General features: G+C 34.9%; 1 long non-coding RNA gene across 3 annotated transcripts; it reads right to left on the bottom strand.

The window, feature by feature from the left end:
• Window positions 1–2,317: 2,317 nt before the first annotated feature.
• On the bottom strand, window positions 2,318–7,552 carry LOC130463956 (uncharacterized). Of its 3 annotated transcripts, XR_008924211.1 has the most exons (4): window positions 6,899–7,253; window positions 5,485–5,692; window positions 4,742–4,938; window positions 2,318–3,647 (listed from the first exon to the last, which is right to left on the bottom strand). It is a non-coding gene; the product is annotated as an uncharacterized lncRNA (long non-coding RNA). The 3 variants fall into 3 exon arrangements; XR_008924212.1 differs by lacking the exon at window positions 2,318–3,647 and having other exon boundaries at window positions 4,656–4,938; window positions 6,899–7,252; XR_008924210.1 differs by lacking the exons at window positions 2,318–3,647; window positions 4,742–4,938 and having other exon boundaries at window positions 5,189–5,692; window positions 6,899–7,552.
• Window positions 7,553–7,781: the final 229 nt, after the last annotated feature.

Raw genomic sequence — 7,781 nt, forward strand, 5'->3', positions numbered from 1 at the left:
TAAAATGAAATAATTATTTTAATTATTTTCGTAGGGCACTATTATTTTAATTAAACTAGATTTTATTTTAATTAAACTAGATTATTTATGCTACACTCATAAACACTGGCAAAGGATCAAGCAAGATCCCTTTGGAGTTAACCATTGGCAAGGACGTGCTAAAGAGCATCATGTTTTGAAATGGCAACATGGATCGCAGACCATGAGTTGTTGCGTGGGAAATTAAAATATTAATTTCTATGTTCTAAGATACAGATGAAAAGTCTTCCACATATATGTGAACTGCTTGGATACGTAAATCCAAACAAAGCATCACTAGCAACCTATACAGTTGAACTAAAAGTAATTATTACCTAAGAAGCAATGAAACAGAGTTGTTTATGTTAAAGAGTTCTTCACTGAACTTGGGTAGATCACATGTCTGCTGACTTAATGGTTCTTCATTACGAAATGCGTAGAACCACTATTGAAGTAAGAAAGACTAGATCACATAATAAACAAACTCAAAAGCTCTTATCATCCTATCTCGAAAGACATTCGATGATAAAGGATATTAAGATTGGCAAAGCATGATAACTAAACCTATGCAACAAGTGAAATACAACACTCACATTGTGGCACTGGAAGTCAAACATAGTTTTGAATTCCATTAATTTTTTTAAAGATGGGTTTGAGGCCCATGGTTGTAAAACATTGGGGTTGAACATTTATCTTATATGAAATGTATTTTCATATTCCATTTAATCTTGGTTTAGTATTAAATGATAAGTCCTTTCAGTTTGACGCTATATTCAAGGTAAACTGTCAGGACCAGTCCTAAGACTAAGAAATGTCTATCAAGTGAACTTGAATGTCAAAAGTTAAAAAGGGTCCCTGGTCGGAAGTTTTCTATAAAGGTGGACGCATAGAAAACGCTACACGACTAGAATGCAAGATGACTAGTAGTTCTGTTTCTTGAACTATGTGGACATGGCAATGTCGCAATCATTTGCATAGATACTTACTTAAGAAGATTAGTATCGGACAGACCTATGAAACTTTACTGTAAGAGATGAAAATCTGTCATAAGCAAATTTCATTACATCATTAGACATTAATCCTCAATACCTGAGTGATTTGAGATTACTTGTTTGAGAACTGGTTACTTTGACGTTGTCAAGCGTCGCACCGTAAAAGGAGACTATAACGGCAACGCTCAGGTAATCACCTATCAAACGAAGTCTAACTTCAAGACCACAAGATTGGGATTGTCCTCCCATAAATCGGGATGAGATGCTGAAAGTTGTACAAGGCCACTCGGAGAGCTAGAAACTGTAAAATGCATGACCGTGCTCAGATGAATCATAAGTTTTGATTATCTGTTTATTTGATCAGTTGAACTCTGAAACCGAGAAATACCTCTAGACATAATAAGGATGACTACTCTTAACTTATGTTCATGAGCAAGCATCAAGGGACAAAGGAATTAAGCAATGCACACTTGTCCCTAATGACAAGTGGGAGACTGAAGGATATAATACCCTTGGTCCAAGTATGCATTCAATGCTAAGTCTAATAAATGCGGTTCAGTATTAATTAATTAAACAAGTTAATAATTCAATGAGATCAAGTGAGCTTAATGCCTAGCTAGAGTCCGCTTCAGTTCAAGTGGAATTAATAATATTAATCCACAGCTTACTCTTGACTGAACCCGTAGGGTCACACAAATAGTACGTGAACGGATCAAGTATTTAAGTGAATTAAATACTCTGTTTATGAACATTCGGAAAAGACGGATCTCGGTTCCAGTGGGAGCTGAAATCGTCAAAAGGCAAAATATAGAATGCTCTGGAAATGATGATATTGTCGGAAACAGAAATATGGATCATGACAGAAATATAAATATTATCCAAGTCGCAGATGTTGCCGGAAACGGAAACCTGGTACGTATCGGAAAATATTATCGAAAATAGAAACATTGCCGGAATCGGAAATATTGCCGGAAACAGAAATATTACCGGAATCGGAAATAGTGTAAGAATCGGAAATAAATTCCGGAAACGGAAATATTAAATATTTGTTCGAAGCATAAATAAATTCCGTAATCGGAAATATTAAATATTTGTATGAATCGGAAAACGAATCGGAAGCGCAACGTACGAACGATCGATGGACGAGCTTGCAAGACGCAAGGCCCAGCACGAAGCCAGGCCCAGCGCCCATCAAGCCCGCGCGCGCAGAGCAGGCCTAGCAAGGCAGGCCGAGCAGCAGCAGCGCCCAAGTGGGCCGCGTGCATGCTGCCAGCGCCCTTGGGCTAGCGAGCAAGCAGCAGCGCCCTTGGGCCTGCGTGTTGCGGGCTGCGCAAAGGGGTGGCTGCGGGTTGCGCGTGTATGCGTGATGTGCGTGCTACACGGCCATTACCTTGGCCGGTTAGGATTACTTTGTTGTCAAGTAATCGCGTTTTCCTAATTCTACTCAAATTGGATACTTTAGTTAAATCTGAAGTACTTAGGTATTTGATTAAACGTAAAATTCTAATGATATTATTTAACTAGAATCCTAATAGATTTAGTTATTCGAATCCTAGTAGAATTCTAACTCCGTTATTTCCACCCTATAAATATGTGGTTCATGATCACAATTTATAATGCAATTCATAAGTATTCCAATACATTAAGTTCAAGAGAGAATTTAATATTTGCCTAACTTTATTGTGAGTTTCCCGAGTGCACATAATACCTTAGAGAATATTCTAGTTGGTTGAATCTAAGGCGGATCCGGACGTGTTGTGGACTATCTACGAAGGGGCGACATTTTGAGTCCTAAACTTGTTCTTGTTCGGTTCAGGAGCAGGTAGGGAAGGCACGGATCACATTGTATGTATCCTAATTATGCTAATTGACTATGTGGCAATTAATTTGGATTCCTGGCTTTATGGTTTTTCCGCATGAAATATATTGTTTATATTTTTCATAACCTAACATTTCCAACCCTAGACTATTCTAAAACTACGTAAGTTCAGTTTTGCCTCCGTTCATACTGTTCTTCCCAAAAAGCTAAAAACTCTTGAGAATCTCAAGACGGGTCTGAACGTGTCGGTGCACCAAATAGAGGAACGACAATTGGAGTTCTTTGTTCGTGTTCGTGAATCGATAAACTAGAAACACGCTTTGAATGTAATTTTACTTAATCTGTACTTTATACATGCTTCTTGGCTTTGGGGATTGTTCCGCACATGTTAATATGTATTTAACTGTATTCCTCTACATATACATAAAACAAGAACTGGATAAAACATGACGAATTGAAAATCGGGAAACAGAGCGAGGTGCGTGTTCAATTTAAAAGACACGGCTAGGAATTACCATTAAAGGACACTTAGTCCTAGAGAAAATAATGTTGTAATGGTTGCGTGGTTTACTATTTAATTATTAACTCGGTCGTCCATTAGTTACTTACTGACCAATATCATATCAAAAAGTTCAGATCAAACATAATCATACATTAATTTCTTAAAGCTAATTAAACCCTAATTTTCTTGTTATTCAAATATCATTTTCTTACTTCTTCATCAGAAATATTTAATTGAAAATTTAACACAATTCATACATGTTAAAGGTAACCATGACTGATCCCCCGATCCTTAGTAAGTCCTCAGCTAAGCCATACTGCAAAATTGAAATATACACAACTCACCTAATCATCCGATCTCAATAATCGTGTAACCTTCAATACAACACAATATCCAGATAAAACAAAAGAAAGAAGCTTAAATCTGGTAGAGTGATCAAGTACTCTTAAACAGTTTATTGTCAAATATAAAATTTTCAAGAAACTCTATACTGTACTATTCCATTGTTAATGAGAGAGTATGTCTTCAATATTTTCTCCTAAAAGTTCATAATCTTGAACTAACCAAAAACCTATTTTTGATTATGTATTGAGTTGAGTAGCCTTAGTCTGAAATTAATCTTCCCGGTACTGTTATTCATTGGGATAAGGTGAAAGGAACAAGCCTAGGGACAAATTTGCCTCTAAATCATTAGTCATTAGTTACCTATTTTTATCCTATATTTCCTTCAAGATTAAATCCCATGATATAATACGACTAATTTTATCCGCCTCACCCTGAATTATTAGTTTTATAGAGAAAACTGTAATGAACCCAACTAATGAGGCCCAAGAAAAGCAGCCCAACAACAATAGCAACACAACAGCAAACAAGGACAATAGAGCAGTCAGTAGAGAATGTTAGTATAAATAGAATTAGAGGAAGAGAGAAGTTTAGGAAATGGGTAGTGAATTGTGAGACTTGTGACCTAAAGTCACTCTTTTGGAGATTTGTAGCCTCAAGCTACTGCCTATTTGTATCCGTACTGTTTGGTGCTAATCAAAATCTTCTTCTTTTCTATATTTTTGTGCGAGTGTGGGACTGAGTGAAGAAAGAATTTGTTGGTTCTTTACAAAAACTTTTGCAAATTCTAAAAAATTTAAACAAAGTTAAGATGAACTTCACTTGCATTTTATCCCAATGAAAGTTGTCTTACTTATTCTCTTATCTGATACCATTTTTACTCGGAATTATTCACCCTATCTCACATCCTTCCATATAAGAATCTCCCAAACAGGGACTGGTGTAGTACTTCTAGTCTCTGCCTCTCTCAAAACAACATAAATTGTCTGGCCTAGAAAACAAAATGAGGCTGTATAATATTGAGTGGAAGGACCATACTGAAGTAGATTGAGAAGCATTTATACATACCTCAATAATTCCAGTATCATTTGTCAAGGAATAAAAATCGTATTTAAATTACTGCTTTTCCAACAATATCCAATGCTAGACGTGAAAAAAGTGATTCCATTTCCACTGCTTCTCTAGTTGATGCAGTAGTGTTTAGCTAGCTTCTTGCAAAGTCTATTTGTAGCTTGGCTAAAGAGGCCGACCATGGCTGTCATAAACTGGAAGGGAATAGACATGTCAAGCTTGACAAGCCATCATATATATTCGAGAATAATGTGGTTAACATCAAGGTGCATTCGAAAGGAGAGAATAATCAAATAAATGTGGAAAGAGATAAATTAAAGTTGTGAACAATATTGTAAAACAAGTAATACACCATATCTCCCCATCAACAAGGTTTAGTCTTTTTCCGATCACAAAATCTAAAATTTCTACCAAGATCCCCTGGTCACAGAAAACAGAATGAAATATACCTAAACAATTCTCTTCATTGCATCTCACGTATAAATGATAAGCTAGAGTTGTCCTTTAAGATATGGATAAATGATTAAATGATAAAGAAAATACAATAATTATCGAATTCTATACCTTAGGGTAAGCTAGAGTTGTCCTTTAAGATATGCTTTACAATGGTAGAATCAGAAACAATAAGAAATGACTGCAATGACAACAAATTAATACAACATACATGTCATACACGCTAATACATCTAGCTCATTCGCGTAGTCTGTAAAGAAAACCATCGAACAAGAAATAAAATCAACCTTTAGCGCAACATTAGGCTGAATATTCCACCATAAGTGAGGTAGAGCCCGTAGAAAGGAAAAAAGAAGGCCTCACTACCAATAGCTGATATATCTCCTTTAGCCTCGGGAATTTGAGAAAAAATTTCATTATCTTCAAAAGGTTTGATCGCAAAGCCCATAATATTTGAAGGAATTCCTAAGTTCCTCGATCAATTTCATAGAAAAGCTGCAGCAAATGAATAAAGACAAAGCAAAGCAATGAGGTCAACACCATAGGTTACAATTATTTACCTATATGGCTACCAGAACAAAATGGTACACTTGAAAAAACACTCTTTGGTCGAATCGTAATAGAAAATATAAGAAAATTTCTCTTGATCATTAAGTTTGATATAGACATCAAAGATGTCAAACTTGGATGAAAATAGATATATGAGTGTTTCAAGTAGATGATTAGTACAAGTTTCAATATTAAAAACAAGCCGATAAATGCATAAAATCAGCGGAAAAGAAAATTCAATAAGCATGCTTTTAAAAATTTCGTCTACAAGTTGTGTTTTTCGTACTTTGGAAACCCATATGCACAAGATCAATATACTATATACTCAAGAGTCAATCATATAGGAAGTTGGCATTGTCTTTAATTGACTACAAAATCGAACGATTGTATATCTTGTTTAAAGAAGTCAAATGTAGAGCTCCACAACATAATAGTTGTTAGCAGGGATCAATACACATACCAAATTCATCATCAAGATTTTTTCTCATAAACAATAATCTTGTGTCTAATATAGCATAACTAAATACAAGTGAGTACATTGTGTAGCTAGAAGATATTCGGAAACCATTCCACTACCAATATCATTCCCATCCCTCCATCTTCTTTTCTCTCCATATTTTCTTATCTAAGCATATGTTGATTGATATTACATCTCGTATTTCTGAAATCTTTAAAAAATGGATCCCTCCCTTTTTTTTTTCCCTCAATCTTTTATCCCTTGTTTCCCTCCCCTCCTCCCTTTCTCTCCCTTTTTTTCTTATCCAAACATATTGTTAGGTTTGTTTGTAGGACAGGGTGTCAGTTCTATTGCATCATATGGTTAAATCAAATCGAGATCAAACTGGCTAAGGATATAAACCTCAACTGTTGTCCTCTAAAAGTACGACCATGGAAAAACCTTACTACCATGGAAAAACCTATAAGCATCTAGGGAAAACTCCAACGTTACTCAGGTAGCAGAGAATATCAAGGCAATAAGCCTGCCAAGCACACATCAGCTCTTTTAAATCACAGATTTTTCAGAAATCAATATTAATCAAACAATATCCAGAAAATCATTTACCCAATTAGTTTTATAACCAAACCCTAAATTTCCAGCAATTAAAAATGATGAAAATTGTGCTAAAAGATAAAAATTAGAGAAAAATAAACCTTTTGTTCATGTCAATGTCGACCTTCTTTCAGCGAAATTGATAATCGTTGAATGATCATCATAGTCAAGCATTCTTCCAGGAACATATGCATCTCGAAATCCGAGAAAATCCCATTTCAATTCTTGGTCAAATTCTCCAAAATTGATGAATCGAATTGGGGATTTTCGAAAAGTGGGATGTGGGTATTTTGATTGTATTAAAATTATCTAACATATGTTTAGAAAAGAAGAAGAGATACATATGGGAGGTGGGAGAACGATGAAGGGGGGCAGAGGAGAGAGATAGGGCTGGAAGAGAAAGGAGTGAAATTTGGGAAAAGGACTACAAAATACATCCACTCAGCTAGGAGAAAGAGAAGAAAGAGAAGAAAGAAATAAAAAGAGAAAAGGAAAAAAAGAAGGGCAAAGAAGTTTTTGGTGGGATTCGAACACAGCACCAACATCATAGCAAGGATAGAGATTACAATGGAACACTTTCAAGTTTTAACATTTCCTTATGAATAGTAAATTTCATACTTTTATCGCCCATTTCACTATTACTACGCATAATATTCAAAGTTCATGCATTTTAAAGGTTTGGGGAATTGGTATGCATTTGTTCACTGAATAAACTAACTGACAGAATTGGTACCAAAATGTCTTGCACACATAAGGTGTACAATAAATTTATTATACATCAAAACCTTTAATTAACCAGTTTTTTTTTTCTAACTTTTAATATGTTTTTTTTAACTTTTATACTATGAAAAAAAATCATAGATAAACATTTTAAAAGGTTAAATTGGTACCTTTATACATTATTAGTTATTTTAAAAAAAAATAGACAAAATTTATCACTAAAAAATATAATACTTTTACATATATCGTGGTAACTTTTAGTTA

This window comes from Spinacia oleracea, chromosome 6 (assembly GCF_020520425.1).
Source record: "Spinacia oleracea cultivar Varoflay chromosome 6, BTI_SOV_V1, whole genome shotgun sequence".
In the NCBI taxonomy this organism is placed as follows: Eukaryota; Viridiplantae; Streptophyta; class Magnoliopsida; order Caryophyllales; family Amaranthaceae; genus Spinacia; species Spinacia oleracea.